Source organism: Aquarana catesbeiana, linkage group LG02 (genome assembly GCF_042186555.1).
Source record: "Aquarana catesbeiana isolate 2022-GZ linkage group LG02, ASM4218655v1, whole genome shotgun sequence".
Lineage (NCBI taxonomy): Eukaryota > Metazoa > Chordata > Amphibia > Anura > Ranidae > Aquarana > Aquarana catesbeiana.
The window spans coordinates 627,700,781-627,719,011 of NC_133325.1; the positions used below are offsets into that span (position 1 = coordinate 627,700,781).

Genomic DNA, 18,231 nt, shown 5'->3' on the forward strand with positions numbered 1-18,231 from the left:
AAAGCCTTATACTCACCTGATCCTCCGAAGTCCTCACATCCATAGCAGGGCTATATAACTTGATAACATCAGGATTCAATACCTCTAGAGTGTGGAGGTGCAGAAGCTGCAGGGACCAGTCTTGTGCAGGGAGGATTGGAGGATCAGGTAAGTACTGGTGCATCTCATAAAATTAGAATATCGTCAAAAAGTTTTTTCCAGTAATTCAATTCAAAAGGTGAAATGTATATATTATATAGATGAAATACATTTGGACTTAATAAAACACAGTGGACCAACACCAGCAGATGACATGGCTCCCCAAATCATTGCGGACTGTGTAAAATGTTGCATTTCATTTGGAAATCAAGGTCCCAGAGTCTGGAGGAAGAGTGGAGAGGCACAGAATCCAAGTTGCATGAGGTCCAGTGTGAAGTTTCCACAGTCAGTGATGATTTGGGGAACTATGTCATCTACTGATGTTGGTTCACTGTGTTTCAAGTCCAAAGTAAGTGCAGCCCTCTAGCAGGAACTTCTAGAGCACTTCATGCTTCCCTCTGCTGACCAGCTTTATGGAGATGCTGATTTAATTTTCCAGCAGGACTTGGCACCTCCCACACTGCCAAATGTACCAATACCTGGTTTAATGATCATGGTATCACTGTGCTTGATTGGCCAGCAAACTCGCCTGACCTAAACCCCATAGAGAAACTGTTGGGTATTGTCAAGAGGAAGATGAGAGACACTAGACTCAACAATGCAAATGAGCTGAAGGCTGCTATCAAAGCAACCTGGGCTTCCATGACACCTCAGCAGTGCCACAAGCTGATCGCCTCCATGCCATGCCGCGTCGATGCAGTTATTCATGCAAAAGGAGCCCCGACCAAGTATCGAGTGCATACTATACTGTACATGGACAAACTTTTCAGTAAGCCAACATTTCTGTATTAAAAATCCTATTTTGTTTTTTTTTTATTGGTCTTATGTAATATTCTACTTTTCTGAGATACTGAATTTTGGGTTTTCACTAGCTGTAAGCCATAATCATCAACATCAAAAGAAAGAAATGCTTGAAACACATCACTCTGTGTGTAATGAATCTATAAAAAATAAATGAGTTTCACTTTATGAATTGAATTTCTTTCCTTGTCAAATTTGTTTATTGAATTTTAACAAATAGTATACATAAGTACATATGGTGGCAGCAAAATAAAAGATCACTTATATGGTAATAATAGTGAGTTGTAGTCCCAACATAAACTAAAAGTAGTTTAACTAAAACAATTTTAGCAAGGATCTAACTATTCAAAAGATTGTGTCATACATTGTATAAGAGAGGATAAAACCAACTTAGACCAGGTTAATATAAGATGACCTCAGGTAAAAAAAAAAAAAGGTCTTAATTATTATCAAGCGTATAGTTTTTAAAGAAAAAGAAAAAAAAAAGAAAACATTTATGATATTCTAAGGGAGACATCTTTCGACAGCGGCCGTTGGTAAAGTTAGATGCACAGATTTTGATGGACTTGACTAACAAACTCCAGCTAATACAGTTGCAGCAACAGTTTTTTTTCATTTGGAGTAAAGGTTTTACATAAATAAATAAAAGCTGACTAAATAAATCAAAGCAAACTCCCTGCAATCAACACAGGCATACCATTAAGGCTGTTGCAAGCGTTGGACCTGCGGCTGTGGCTCCTGTAAGCCGGCAATGTCCAAAGATATGTATAAGCTGGCACTTGACCAGGAGCGTGTGATAAAATATAGCTTTATTATCAATAAGGGTAAAACTCCATGAGTTTAGTACCTCTAAAGCATTTCAACCTGAAGCTGCCTTATTCATAGCTAGCTATAAAAACACCATATAGCCATTATTCATTTCAGCTCTTGAAGGTTTTACCCCCTTCATGACCAGGCCATTTTTTGCTATTTAGCACTGCGTTACCTAACTGGTAACCCAAACACATTTATAGAATTTTTTTACACAAGTAGAGCTTTCTTTTGGTGGTATTTGATCACCACTGACTGTTTTATTTTTAATTATATAAACAAAAAAAAGACCAACATTTTTGAAAAAAAAACAAAACATTATTTTTTACTTTTTGCTATAAAACATATCCAATAAAAAAAATTAAAATCAAATTTCTTCATAAATTTTGGCCAAAATGTATTCTGCTAAATGTCTTTGGTAAAAACAAAATTCCAATAAGTTTATATTGATTGGTTTGTGTGAAAGACATAGGGGTTGATTTACTAAGGGCAAATAGACTGTGCACTTTTCAAAGTGCAGTTGCACTCTGCAAGAGCAGTTGATCCAGAGCTTAGTAATAAGCAGAAGCTCTGCTGACTTCCATCATCCAATCATATGCAAGCAAAAATTATTTCCTTTTTTTTTCTTTCCTTGCATGTGATTGGGTATTCTTTGCAAAGTGAAATTTTACCTCATTTACTAAGCTGTAGAGCAACTGCTCTTAAAGGGTACAACTGCACTTTGCAAATGCACATCTATTCGCCTTTAGTAAATCAACCCCATAGTGTCTACAAACTATGGTATAAATATTGGATTTTCTTTTTATAGTACTAATGGCGGTGATCAGCAACTTTTAATAAGGCTGTGATAGTACGACAAACAATCTGAAATTAACTGACACTGGGGGAACTGACATTACCAGTGACACTAATACAGTGATAATACTATACACTGTGACTGTACCTATGACACTGGCTGGGGAGGGGTTAACATCTAGGGCAATCAAGGGGTTAAATGTGTGCCTCATAATATGTAATGTGTGGAATGTGTGCTGCTTATCCCTGTTTCGCAAAGATAAGAAAAAAGAGAGATTGTTGCCCGATCGGCGGCTCTCCTGACAGGGGGGGTCTGCGCTGATTGTTTATCAGCACAGCCCCTCCTCGGATGCCCGCACTAGACCACCAGGGAAGCAGGGAAGCCGCCAGGACCACCAGGGAAGGGGGCAACATGTGGATGGCCAGGTATGCACCCCATGGCCATCCACATGTGCCCCATGTGCCCACTCTGTGCCCAATCTGTGCCCATCAGTGCCCACAAATGGGCACTGATTGGCACCATTATATTTCAGTGATGCCCAGCAATGCCACCCATTAGTGTCATCAGTGCCACCAATCAGTGTCATAATTGCCACCCATCAGTGTCCATCGGTGCCACCTGTCAGTGCCCATCCATGCTCATCTGTGCCCACCTATCAGTGTCCATCAGTGTCCATCCATGCCACCTATCAGTGCCACCTATAAGTACTCATCAGTGCCACCCATAAGTACCCATCAATGCCACCTACGAGTGCCCATCAGTGACGCCTATGAGTGCCCATCAGTGCCACCTATGAGTGCCCATCAGTACCGCATACCAGTGCCACCTATCAGTGCCCATCAGTGCCACCTATCAGTGCCCATCAGTGCCGCCTATCAGTGCCCATCATCAGTGCCCGTCAGTGCCATCTCATCAGTGCCACCTCATTGGTGCCACTTCATCGGTGCCCATCAGTGCCGCTGTATCAGTTCCCGTCAGTGCAGCCATATCAGTGCCCGTCATTGAAGAAAAAAACCTACTTATTTACAAAAAATTTTAACAGAAACAAAGAAAAACTTGTTTTTTTTTCAAAATTTTCGGTCTTTTTTTATTTGTTGCGCAAAAAATAAAAACCACAGAGGTGATCAAATACCACCAAAAAAAAACCGTGCAATTGTCATTAAAATTGTGACAGCGCTGAAAGCTGAAAATTGGCATGGGCAGGAAGGTGTCTAAGTGCCTGGTATTGAAGTGGTTAATGGTTTGTCCCAACCTTCTAACTTCAACTTTTCCTGGACAGCTTGGCCTGTTGAAAAGTAACAGACTTACTGTCAGGATCAACAGGTGAAAACAAAGGAAAAAAATGTTTAAAAAATAAATCAAAACAAATGCAGCCCCCAAATCAAAGAATTGTTAACCACTTCAGATCTGCGCTATAGCTGAATGGCGGCTACAGCGCAGACCTGCTTTGCCGGGGCGACGTCTATTGACGTCGTCTCTTGCACGAGCAGCCTGCGTGCCCCCTGCAGGGCACACGCGGTGCGCTCTGTGATCAGCGAGTCTATGAGACACGCCTGATCACAGATCGGAGTAAGGGGTCAATCCCGACCCCTTGCCACATGATCAGCTGTCAGCCTATGACAGCTGATCATGTGATGTCAACAGAGCCGGTAATCAGCTATTTTTTCTCCTCGTGCTGACAGCATGAGGAGGAAAAAAAAGCAGATCACCGGCGGCCGTGAGAGGGACATCACCGCGAGCTGCTGCAGATTCTCAGTGCCTAACTGTGCCCCCTACCAGTGCCACCTAGCAATAGGCAGCAGTTTCGCCTACCAGTGCCCACCAGCGCCACCCTATTTTTTCTCCTCGTGCTGACAGCATGAGGAAGAAAAAAAAGCAGATCACCGGCGGCCGTGAGAGGGACATCACCGCGAGCTGCTGCAGATTCTCAGTGCCCAACTGTGCCCCCTACCAGTGCCACCTAGCAATAGGCAGCAGTTTCGCCTACCAGTGCCCACCAGCACCACCCATCAGTGCCCACAGTGCCACCCATCAGTGCCCACAGTGCCATCCATCAGTGCCTCAACAACAGTGCTGCACATTAGTGACACCTATCAGTGCCCATCAGTGTCACCTACCAGTACCCATAAGTGCCCATAAATGCCCATTGGTGCCGCCCATCAGTGCCACCTATCAGTGGTACCTATCAGTGCTCATCAGTGCCACCCATCCGTGCCACCCATCAGTGCCACCCATCAGGACCCATCAGTGCCGCCTAATCTGTGCCCATCAGTACCGCCTTATCTGTGCCTATCAGTGCCGCCTTCACTGTGCCTATCAGTGCTGCCTTAACTGTGCCTATCCGTGCCCATCAGTGCAGCCTATCAGTGCCCACCAGTGCCACCTCATCAGTGCATATCAATGAAGGAGAAAAATTACCTGCTTGCAAAATTTTATAACAAACTATGAAACATGATTTTTTTTTTCAAAATTTTTCATCTTTTTTTGTTTGTTTAGCAAAAAATAAAAATCCCAGCTGTGATTAAATACCACCAAAAGAAAGCTCTATTTGTGGGAAAAAAATGATAAAAATTTCATTTGGGTACAGTGTTGTATGACCGTTTAATTGTCATTCAAAGTGTGTCAGCGCTGAAAGCTAAAAATTGGTCTTGGCAGGAGGGGGGTTTAAGTGCCCAGTAAGCAAGTGGTTAAGCTAAAATAGAATAAAGTTTTGCTTTTGGGTTTAATACCACTTTAAAGTAGCTTTTGCAATGTCTCCAAGTAAGCACTATTGAGTTAAAAAGATGTACATCAATTGCATTGTACTCATTTTTAAGATAATACAGTGGGTAATTCAACAACTATCTATCCAAATCATTATAGTTATAGGCAGACTTCAGTGACAGTTATCTTAAGCAACATCCTGATATGATTTCACAATTCCTGTCTAAGTACTGGTTTCCTTTATGTGTGAAACCTTTTGGGTGGGGGACAACAAAAACCGTTTGGTCACTTGTAACCAGCTTTGTAGCTATTTTTGGTAGTGGAAAAAAATAACAACGTATAAAACCTCTTAAGGATAAAATATAATATATTTAGGATAATGTAACATCTGCTGTTTAATTACATCATCTTTACTCTTTGCACTGCCTTACTGCATGCACCCAAGCGTTCCTATATACTCCTTGTTCAACCCTTGCATTAAATTAGCACTCGTGGTCAGTCATTTTACTTTATTGCAAAGTAGTACTGGGAGCACTGGGTTCTCAACCGGGCCATATTTCTCCATAGCTAACATAGGCTTAGAGCTGCCAGGAGTAGCACACAGCTGCACATCATATTGCTGACTGTCAGTAGCACTTTCCTACATATAATAAACAGTTCCATACTGCATCCTGCCTGTTATTGGTATTCAGATGAGTTCTCATTTTTAATGTTCCTACACATTTTCTAAATCTCGTTAGTTCTAGATGTACTGAAGTAGAGTCAACAAAATGTGGGTCTTTGCTGGGAGGTGCTTTTCCATGACACAGCCAGGTTTCCATTCATGTTGAAGAGAACAAGAGGAATTTTCTTAGAGGAAAATAAGATTTTGATACCGTACTTTTCATCTTGGTCATAGAGGCTCATCTTAGCCCTATGTTCCTAAACTGAATTCATACAGCCTTATAGTGCCTGATTTTCCAAATTGTCAATTCCTGTGCATTGGTTCTCCTTTTGGCTTATTCTGGTGAGGGTCCCTCCTCTTTTGGGCTAATCTGCTTGCCCGCTTGATGTCTGGACAGATACCTGATTCACATATGGGTGAAGGTGTGTTTTTCATACCCTTATTCGGTACTCCAGAACCAATATATACTAAATCATCTCTACTTACCCATCTGCCCTTCATCAAAAACCCCTGAAGATGCCGACAAGGCGAAACACGTTGGGTTATGTTTATCTCCTTGGTTCTTATTTTCCCAGACTGATATAATTATTGATATCAGTGTTATATCTGATCAGTTACTGTAGGAGATATACCTTTTGGAGACAATGGGGAGTGTATGGGACCTAGTAGTATGATGCTGGTACGTTATGTTTTAATGTAGTGTCTTATGTCTTTTGAGACACATTTTAACAAATCTAATAAAAGAATGTTATATTTTTAAACGGTATACGACTAGTTATTCCAAAGGGAGGTTTTCAGCACCTTCAAAGTCCCAACTTTTTTCCTTTCTGTGCATACTTTACTCCAGGATGTGGTGCTGATAATCAACTGAATACATTTACATTCAGAAATGTACTGACCTCTTATCTTGTCATTGTGATGCTAGGGCTATTGTGTTGACTGGAATAGGGGGAAGATGGCATAAAGCCTAGTACACACTAGTGGTTTTTGCTTAGTTCAACCCAGCGGGCTGAAGGAAAAAAAAAGGGAAGCGCTCGGGAGGAGATCCTATACTAACAATCTAATGTTAGTACAGTGATCTCCCCCTGCTGAGCTACTGTGTTCTGACAGGGGGACTGCCTCCACCCCCAACAGAACACACCAGCCAATGGCTGAGAATGTTGAACGAATGCTGATTGGCAGACCTTTTCTGGTCATGCCCTTCAACAGAACCTGGACGTTTGGCCGGCTTCTGTAGGACCGGCTGCCATGCTGGCCAGTTTCTACTGAACTGGCCCATACTGCCTGATATTCGGCCCATGTGTACGGCCCTTAAGACATTTGGCCTGAGGGGTAGGCAGTATAAATATGGCCCAATGGATGGTGCTATAGCTGTGGTGCTGATCGAGAGAAACTATTTCAACAGGCTGGTTGTACTAGATCAACTTATGTACAACCAACCTGCCCATACACAGATCCATGTATGACCGGCTTTAGTGTACCAGGCTTGGACAATAAGCACTTGCATTATTAGTGGAAAAGCTGTTTTATAGTCCCTATGTAGGGTGCATTGTCACCAAAACTAATTGCACAGTGATATATATAAACAATATTTTAAAGGAAACATGTAAAGATATACCGGTAGCTAGATCATCTCTCTCGCTGCTACTTACTTTGAATGAAAAACATTTCATTATTAGTAATTGAGAATTTGCTTTTGTTTTTTCCTTCATTTAATAGTTTAGTCTCCCTTAACTAGTCAGTAGCACAGGTACATGCGTATACAATGTCAGCCACATTGTGCCATATCTTATGAGAATCACATGATTCTCAGAATCACAAGGTTGGAAAAAAGGAACATGATTTGTTTTGTTCTTTTTTTTTTAAACTATTTTTAGTGGGAAAACACGTGCAATTATTCACAAAAGGGAATGTTTCATAAAGCCATCGCACATCTAGTTTGTTTATTTTGTTTTCAATTGTTTATTGAGATCAAGAATTGCAGACCTCGGCTTTTTGATCAGTTTGTGACTACTTAAAATAAGGAAACTTGATCCACTTTGATGACACAAGTTAAATATCATATAGCATAGAAAATATATGTGACTGAATGGAACTGTAAAGGTTATTGTAATTTTGATGTACAAATACAGTGCCACACTTTACATATATATTGTACATTGACATAAGTCCCTGCCCGCAAGGAGCTTACAATCTAAGGGCCATTTTGCCCACCAGCATGTCTTTGGTGCGTAGGAGGAATCCAGATGCCTGGAGGAAACCCATGCAGGCACAGGGAGAACATCCAATCTCCAGACATGAAAGAAAAAAATGTGCAGGACTTTAAATGAGGCACAAAAGACGTGTCTCCATCCCTATATTGGTTTCAAAGAGGAAAAGTTCGGGACTTTAAATGAAGCATATGACAGACCATAAAATGTATAAACATATTTATTGTCAAGGAGTATATCCAGCACATAATATATACATGCAGAATTAAAATATGTACTAAACGCAAATAAATTAAATATATATACACACAAACTGTAGGAATATAAAAAGAACATGGTAGATTGAAGTCATGACTGCATCCTAAATAGGTCCAACGCGTTTCATGGTAAAGACCACTCATCAGGGGAAAATGCATCAGCATGTCTAAAAAAGACCAATAAATTCTAATAAGAAACCTCAAAAATAATGTAAATATGTATAATAACAAGAAAGGGAAGTATCCAATCCTACAAAACTTACATGGCGCTAGTAAGCAAGACATACAGTATGGTCCAACCAGGGACCCTGTTGAATCTACCATGTTCTTTTTATATTCCTACAGTTTTTATTATTATGCCTTACTCATCATATGGAGCCCTGTTTACAGGCCATCGGCATGTGCTTTGACACAAACACAATATATGTGTGTATATATATTTAATGTATTTGTGTTTTCTACATATATTAATTCTGCATGTATATATTATGTGCTAGATATACTCCTTGACAATAAATAAGTTTATACATTTTATGGTCTGTCATATGCTTCACTGAAAGTCCCAACTTTTCCTCTTTGCAATCTCCAGGCAGGTAGAGCCGTGTTTGGGATTTAAACCAATGACCCTAGTGCTGCTATGCAGAAGTGCTAACCACTTAGCCACTGCCCTGCCTATTGTGAATGATGCCTATTTATAAAGCTATAAAGATGCATCTAGTGTTAATAGGCAGCAAGAATATATTGGGTCCTAGGGCATCAACATACTAGCCATGCAAGCACTAGTGTACATTGTTGAATCAACGCTAACGATGGGCCACTAACACATGCAATGTATCATTGTTATTTAAAGTATGCTTTATCTTATCCTGTGCTTCTGTAACATTATTAAATCTAACTTGCAGGGCAAATTGACAATGTCTCTGTAAAGAAACACTACCCCTCAAACCAACCCCCTATACTCATACTACCAGTATTTACTTGCTTCTTCCTCCTCTGCAGACTGCACTGAAATTACTAGTTTTAGCAACTCAGGGAGCAATGGTGCAACTCCATAATATAGTGCTCGAAAACAATGGTCTACTAGACCTGTACATTATGTCATAGAAGGCAGTCACATATTCTCTATACTTCAAAAGTATCAGGTTTTGTTTCTGGCTGTAGGGAAGGAAGGAGTGAAGGAAGGAATGGTGGGGAAGCATAGTGAGCATAAGAGGGTTTGGCCGGGGGGGGGCTTTGCAGAGATGCTGTCTCTTTGACCTGCATGGAAAAGGTAACAATCTCTTTTTAAAGACAGGCAGTCACCATGAATATTTGTAAGAGTTAAAGGTAAGGGCAGCGAGATCAGAAATTACACCACATCCCAATTTAAACATATAAATAGAGAGGAGGCGCAAACCACGGGACTTTTAAGGTGCCAAAGAAAAAAATAGATTACCGTATTTATCGGCGTATAACACGCACCCCAAGTTTAGGAGGGAATTTTAGGGAAAAAACTTACATTTAAATGCCCATCAATGCAGCCTCATCAGTGTCCATCTGCAGCCTTGTCAGTGTCATTTGCAGCTTTGTCATTGTCATTTACAGCCTTGTCAGTGTAGCCTTGTCAGTGCAGACTTTTCATTGCATTCTTCCAGTTTAAAAATGACGCTGGGTCCTCTTGGCCACTCTCGGGTCCTCTCGGCCACTCTTGGTCATTCTCGGGTCCTCTCGGGTCCTCTTGGCCGCTCTCGGGTCCTCTCGGCCACTCTTGGTCATTCTCGGGTCCTCTCGGGTCCTCTTGGCCGCTCTCGGGTCCTCTCAGGTCCTCTCAGTGCCTCTTGGGTCCTCTCGGCGGCACTCGGGTCCTCTCGGCGGCTCTCGGGTCCTCTTGCGGTCCCGAACGGAGCCAAGAGTAGCCGAGTGTACTTGGCACGGCTCCGCTCACAGTCACGCCCAGTCCCTGTGTTATGTCCATCATAGGGCGGGACTGGGTGTGACTGTGAGCCGAGCTGAGCCGAGTACACTCGGCTATGTATCTCGGCGGCTCGATCCTCCGCTCACAATCAGCGGGGGATCGGAGCATAATAATAATATAATAATAATCAATTCCTGCGTCTGTTTTTTGTGCTTTTTTGCCATGAATTAGTAATGCTCTATACTCTATTTAGTTTTAGCTTCGTTGTAACATCATACACGGTCATCAAAATACCATAATAGTGGCTAAAAAAGCTCAGGTGCACCTTGTCATATGGCAGTGAGGCTCAACTACATTTGGTGAGTAGGGACCTTCACCTTACTTTTCCACAGTTTGAGGGAGCACTTTTCCACCTTAAATCAGCAATGTGGGATCTAAACAGAGAGCACGTCTTTTTAATTTAAGGAATCAAGGATTGTAATTTATTCACTGCATTTGGACTATTACTATTGCATACTTTGTATTGCTTACATTTGTGTCACTCAATTTTATATTATTTATGTCACCAATTTCCTTACACTATTTACTGCCTGAGCTAAATTTTGATAAAAGACACGCAAACAAAGCTAATGTAAAAAGATATTGTCGGGATTACATGAAAGACATGTTTTAAATGTACACTTTAACATTTCTCTAATATCCTATAGGTATAGTGTACTATGTAGTGTAGGTCAGTAAGCCAATAAGGACAGCAGGGGACCAGGAGATCTAAATCCTTGAATGTGTTGGCTTCCTGCAGAGACTTTTTGGGACAATTGCTTAGAAAGGTTTCCTCATCAATACTACTAACCTGTATTCCTCTGCACACCAGCGCTCGTACTGGGAGAGAGAAGAGCAAAGCTCTAAGTAAGTAAGAGTTTTATTGCTTTGCACAGTGCCCTCTGCGAACGTGCTTATAGGAGGAGAGCAAAGTGATGGCCTCATTAGGGTATGGCAGGGGATGGCCCTCTGCTCCACGCTCCTTTGTTATACAACCACAAGCTGGGGTGGATCCTAGGTTAAACTGTTTAAGTGGCTAAAGTATAGTCTGCATAAAGGTCTAGAGCCAGGCAGAGGCATCTAGATCATAAAATTAAATAAAAAAATTATTTAGTTGCCATATTTGTTAATGAATGAAATAATAAATATCAATCTGCACACAAATACCACAATCACACCAGGGAGTGAGCTAGCACTTGGAAGTGATAACTCTCTAGCTCAATGTCTAACAATAATAAAATATGTAGTGCAGCACTACCCTCACCAAACTCAATTCACATAAAAAGCTTTTAATAGTCAAGTGTTATAAAAATAATGGTGTAAAGTCTGTAAATATTACTAACAGTATGGCATTGTATTAAAACTAAGGCAAAATCTTAATAAATCCAACAAGTGTATTAATATGTAAAGCACATTTTAAAGTATTAAAATGTTATAGAACTAAAATAATGTGAACAATTCCCAAATATATGTGCACAGCAAAATAATAAAGTCACAATCCACATGAGTTCACAAGGTCTGCATATTCTTTTAAATTACACACTGTGAAGTGCAGCTCAAACACCAGTATGCTTATCATCCTGCAGCGGGACTATTTCAGAAGGTTCTTTCTGAAGAGACCCCCACTGCAGGATGGTACAGGTAAAGTAGCGGAGTCTGCAATTTTAATGACACCATCATGCTAATGGGGGCTCAGGATCCATGAGAATAGTGGTGAGCTCTGAGTGGTGGCACATTGGTTCCATCCCTTTGGTTCACATATATTAGATCAGTTTAACATGTGCTTTTACTACTCTGCTAGTGAGTGTTTTTACTCCTTATTGTTGAATAAAGCATTCAAAGAGCACTAAGAGAGTTTTTATGTTTTTCATATGGATACATATGTGGTGATGAGTATTATGCAGAGGAATCATTGCTCTGGAAGACCTAAAAACAACTCTTGATCTGGATGACTTAGAAGTATTTAATCCCTGTGGAGATACAACCGTGTTGGACCTCATGTCCTTGAGGAACACATGTTATGAAGGTGAGCAGGTTGGAGTGACATTGGTGATCATGCTGCACTTCACAGTGTGTAATTTATAGGAGCACACACACCTTTTAAGTCACTTGGATTGAGATTTTATTATTTTGTTGTATACACATATTTGTGGATTGTTCACAGTGTTTTGGTTCTAATACTTTATATTTGAACTTTGAGATGTGTTTTACATATTAAAACACTTGTTGGATGTATTATGATCTTGCCTTCGTTTTCACACCTTGCGTTTCCTAAGATTTATAGCTTTTTCACCATTATTTTAATATCACTTGATTATTGAAAGCTTTTTCTATTAATTAAGTTTAGTGAGGGTAGCACTGCACTACATATTTTGTTATTGATATTTGTTAATTAACTTATTTCATTGCTGGAGTTCAGTTTAATTGCAAGGAGCCTCCATTCAACTTAGTTTTCTTAGCATGTTTGGCCTTCTAATAAGAAAGCCTAGCACTACTTAAATACATACTAGCAGCTGGTATTTAAGTAAGCCTGACTATCCACCCTCTGATTGGTGGAAGAGAGAAGATATGCCTATCTACATTTCCTTTGAGTTATTCGAGTAGTTCTGTATGTTTTCTCATCACTTTTGATATTCAAGTTTATTTCACAACACATCAATTATCTGAGCTTCAAAAAGCTGGTTCTCTTATTTGGCACTTGTCATCTGTGATATGTAAGTGTCGTAAGTATGAGTTTTGATAAAGACAAGGTCTTCTAAACCTCAATAAAAATTAAAGTTTTGAATGTGATCCATATTCTAAGACCCGTGAGCGGCTCTCTCTTTTTGTCTTGTGCACGTGGGCAACGTTATACATATTTTATACAGGATATACTGTACAATATATACACCTTCCCTTTAGGGCTTGTTTACACTTGCTTCAAAACATGGCTTCAAACACGTTTTTTTAAAGCTCTCTGAACGCCAGTCAAAGCACCTGTCACTAAATAAAATGGTTAGCTTATAGTCTTGTTTACACCTTGCGTTTGCTTTGTTTCATAAATGATACCCCATGTCGCTTAAGTGGTGCTTCAAAGCATCTTCAAAGCCTCCATAAAAGTCTATGACAGTGATCTCTTGAGGCACCTGAAGCTTTTGAGAGGCTATTTAGCTTTAGCACTGCTTTGCTTTGTTTTGGAAATTGCAGGTATGAAATATCAGCACACACACACGGGGCATCTGCCAAGCTTCATTAAAGCTTTAAAAAAGCACCACCGAAGCATCATGGAAACACCACTGAAGCATCGCAGAAGCATCAAAAACACATACAAAAAGCATGTTTAAGCAGTAGGCGCTTTAATGTATGTTGAAGTTGAAGCAAGAGTAAATGAGCCTTAAAGTGACTATGTAATTTAAAAAAAGAGAGATGATAAGAGGCAGGTAGATGGGGTGATTGGATGTTTGGTTTGCTCTACTACAGCTATACCTAGTTGTAAAATAGAGGCTGAGCAGCAATTTTATTGTCTTTACTTGTGTTGGGCTAACAACAATAATTAGATAATCTATCTTGGATTTGAATCTCAGTAGAATGTTAAGATTCAGGTCTATATTTTGCTTGTTTGTTTGCAATGGGTTTTAGGAGAATATCTGTCCTCATTGTGGTATTACATAATATTTCTCACTGAATAAGTTAATTAGAGAGGAACAATTTATTCATTCACGTCAACCTTCTCAAATCTTCATCATAGGAAACCAATTACAGACAACGTAGGCAGAAAAAAAAACTCTTTGAGTTTATAATGCAATTATTTTACTTGCTTAATTCTTGAGTTGTCTTTTTATCTTTCCATCATCAAATTAAACTATGAGGTTAGATTACAAATAGGTTACTGCAATGGAAAACAATTTGACTTGTAAAAAATTGAAAAGAGGGTAATGCTGGCCTACATTGGGCAGTTTGCAGGCACAAAGACCCCAACATATCCCATGCACTAAGTACACCCTATTACTTAGCCCTCCCCTACCTGATATAATACATTACATTTAAATTAAGGAAATTATTAAAAACTTTTTTTTTCACTTTCACAACAGGAAGTAACAAGAAATCTTTCCAAAGTGAATGAAAATCCATTCTTAGACAGTTGTCACTAGTACAGGTGTCCCCATTAAAAGATCTCCCGTGACCTCATTTTCCAGTGACAACTGTAAAATGTTTGATTTTCCCTCACTTTCTGTTTCAATGACAGTGTTCATGAGCACAGAGAGGGTGAATCTCCCCAGTGGGGACACAGAAAGCAATAAAAGATATTTATACAAAATTGCAAAAGGATAATGCTACAGTTAGAAAATGGCCCCATAGAAATCTTCTGGGACCACAGCTCCCCACAAAGCTGCCCCTGAATGGTTAGGTGAAAACAAAATGGTAAAACCAAATGGTTAATGTGTGATGTCAAAGTAGCTCTATGCCACTTTATATACTCAAAAAGGAAATGTGATACCACATATCAATATATAGTTAGTGCACCAATGGAATCTGTTGAGTGGGCAACCAACACTATACAATGAAATGCTACATTGACAGGTGGGTGCTGCAGCCTGTCAATCAGCAGGGTATACTCTATGTAGGATGCGCACAAGGGGAGAGGGAAACAACAGGCGCAAGGGCCACCATAGTGCAGTATGATAAATTCTACATAAACTGATCTGTACCAGGAATCCATGGCCATACACCAATATAATTTTAGTAGAATTGTCTCTTTTTTTGTCCAAAGTGGCAAGAAAAATCAGGATGGAAAATATTTTTCAGGTGAACAAATTTCGAACAGTGTATGTCGTTTTCGTCAGGAAATTCCAATGATTCCAAAATGAAATGTTAAAAGTAAATTAATTTTTCAAGTACTTTGGAATGACAATAATCAAATCTATGTTGACATTATCAAATGTGCTGACAAGGTTCGTATACCAGTGTATGGCCAGCTTTGGAAAGATAGGATTAAATACGGTTTTTAGTTCTAAGTACAAGAATACTTAATCATCTTTATTGCTCTTAACATAAAAGTAATTTTAAATATAAACATCACCAATATGCAGTACATTAATAAAGAAAACTGTCTAGCTGGGCTGTTAGCATTCAGAAACATAGAAAGATTGTATTCTGGAGTCTTCTATACAATAATACGTTTTACAAATACTATTCTATACAATAATACGTTTTACAAATACTGTGCTGTGTTTACATGTTGAATTACTCTTCAAGACACTGAGCAATGTGCTCTTATCAGATGTTTATGCAATACATCCTGTCTGTGTTCTGGTTCAAACAGCACTTTATGTGTGGAACAGTTCACATTGCAAAAGCGTATACAAACAAATTGCATATATATGGGTCAACCCCTCTTTTTTGCAGCCTGCATCATCAGAACACTTTGCACTTAATAGTGCAAAAGGGGCATCCATTTGGTTATAGTAGTATGCTCTCTATTTTGTTTGGGATGGTGCAGGAGTCTGTACTTTTCTTTTATGTACAATATATTGAGCATCTCTATATATGGAACTGCTTTTAGATTATTAAAAATAAAGATATTTGGGTCAATTCAATAAAGCACTACTAATACAGTTTTCTGGCACTATGACACTTTTAAATGATCTGGGCCAGATTCAAAAATCCCAACCGCCCCTTATTTTACTGACACATGCAGCAGATTCAGGTAGTTCTTAATAGAGCCCCTTTTACAAATTAGTGCTATTAATGCACCAAATTCAAAAATAATTACCTCCAGTTTGTAGATAACTAAACTGGAGGTAATTAAGACCCTCTAACTTGGAGTGCAAAAACACACAAAATGTCTGTCCTTGTACACTGTGTAATGGGCGCCACATTTACCACCACTACCCTCTCCCTCTTACTGGTTGTTCAGGATGATGTCGGCTTCACAGTCGACAGCCTCCTAGCAACCAGTGACACAGCACTGGGCAAAGCTTGATGGGGAAGCTGTGACACTAGTTCCCCATCAAGTCCGCTCTCCCTATGTAATTGACAGCTGGCAGTGGGCAGATTCTAAAGTCAGTAGCAGGCTTTCTGTTGGCTAAGGATCTGCCTGCTACCTGCTGTCAATTACACGGGGAGCGAACCTGATGGGAAATTAGTGTGTGAATCCCCATCAGGCTCTGCTCTCCGCTGCTGCATTGTCTGACGGGTGCAGCAGAGAGGAAGAGGCACGGTTGCAGGGCTGGGACAAGGGTTGGGCAGATGGGGTGGCTGCCCTGGGCACTGTGTTATCATGTGAGGTGGGGGGGCTCCGCAAGGGGATTGGGGGAGGGAGGTTTGTGATGGGAGGAGGAATTTGGGGGTTGGCAGGGCTTAAGAATTGTTCTAGGAGGGTCAATTTGGGTGTGTGTGTTAGAAGTGGTGATTTGGAAGGATGTGTGTTGAGATGGGGGAAGAGGATTTGTGCTGGGAGGGGGGATTTGGGGGGTTTGTGCTAGAAGAGATGATATGATAGAGGGGGCAGGGGATTTTTGCTAGTAGGGAGGATTGGGAAACATTTGTGCTAGGAAATTTGGGGCGGGGGGGAATTTGTGCTTGGAGGGGGATGGGGGTGGGATTTGTGCTGAGATGGGGGGATGTGTACTCAGAGGGGAAATTTGAAGGTTGGAGGATTTGTGCTAGGAGGAGTGATTTTTTTGGGGGGGATTGTGTTGGGGGTCTTGGGGGGGAGCAAGGATTTGTGCTGGGGGGGGTAAATTATGCTTGAGGTGTAAGCATGCCGATTAGTGCTCAATTTTTTGTTTTGTTTCTTTTGGGGGGAGGGGGATTTTTGCTGATGCATAATGCTTATACATCTTGGGGGGTGCAGTTTTGCTTGTTCGCCCTGGGCTCTAGGTGACCTTGTCCCGCCACTGGGACAGAGTGTCATATAAATGCTCCAGTTTCATTGCGCCTCCACACTCAGAGTATACCCTAGATTCATGTACCTGTCTCCCACACTGACATTTATCGCATAGAGACACATTGTAATTCTAAAGAGTGTCTTAGACACTCTCTATAAATTACCCTCTATTTATTAACATTGCACTTGGAAATAAAAAACTTTATAAACCTATCTCTCTTGGGCCGCTTTCACATGGGCTTAGAGGTGCGGAAAAAACAAACATTTTAGCCACATACCCTTCTGTCAACGTGCTAATGAGATCCTACAATAGCACATGGGTGGGACAGTATATACCAGCATGTTAGAATTACTTTACTTTGCGTGGTTTCAAGAACTTTAGGTTATTCAAAAGACTTTAGTGAACTCAATTGAAGAGTGCTATAGCATTTTTGATGCAGGTTTTTGAAGGGTTCACGTCCCTGTGTGAAAAACCTGTAAGCCAGAGGTGGCATTTTGGCAACATTTATTAACGAGCAATGAAGCATGTGAAGGATGTCTTGAACATGGGTTCATGCTATAGCCTAGTTAAACCACACTAATTATTTTGCTGCATCTAAACCCATCTGAATGAGGTCAACACTTCCTGAATTTAAATATAATTTAACCTCAACACTTAACTTGAACCTAATAAGTAAACTGAACTCTGACAAATAACATAACCCCCAAAGTGATTCCTTTATGTTGGCAATACAACTAAGCTATTACTAGATGCAATTATTTTCAAAGATCCTTCAGTTAAAAATGTTCATTCAAAACAACAAATGAAAGATCTACGTTGGTGAAATTTGATTGGATTATTCACTAGCATGGTTTGTTCTTTATCCATTTTTAAATGATTTCTCAAAATATGCATCATCTTGAATTGAATTTTAAGAAAAAGTTTTAAGCCTAGTAACATGGGCTGAATGCAGGGAGACATGGGTCAGTTCAATAAAAAACGTCTGACATTCGGCCCATGTGTATAGCATCCGGTCCAACAGAAGCCAGCCATTCGACTGGCTTCTGTCGG

General features: G+C 40.3%; 1 protein-coding gene across 4 annotated transcripts in view; it reads left to right on the top strand.

Moving 5' to 3' along the window:
• Positions 1 to 18,231, top strand: part of P2RY8 (P2Y receptor family member 8) — a 114,894-nt gene that overhangs the window by 69,300 nt on the left and 27,363 nt on the right. Inside the window, exon 3 of one of the 4 annotated variants that reach the window (XR_012241741.1) lies at positions 578 to 8,313. The exons of the other annotated variants lie outside the window; for them this stretch is intronic. The gene's annotated coding sequence lies outside the window, so the exon portion shown is untranslated. Of the gene's footprint in view, positions 1 to 577; positions 8,314 to 18,231 lie in introns of those variants that run through there. 4 annotated transcript variants of the gene reach the window in all.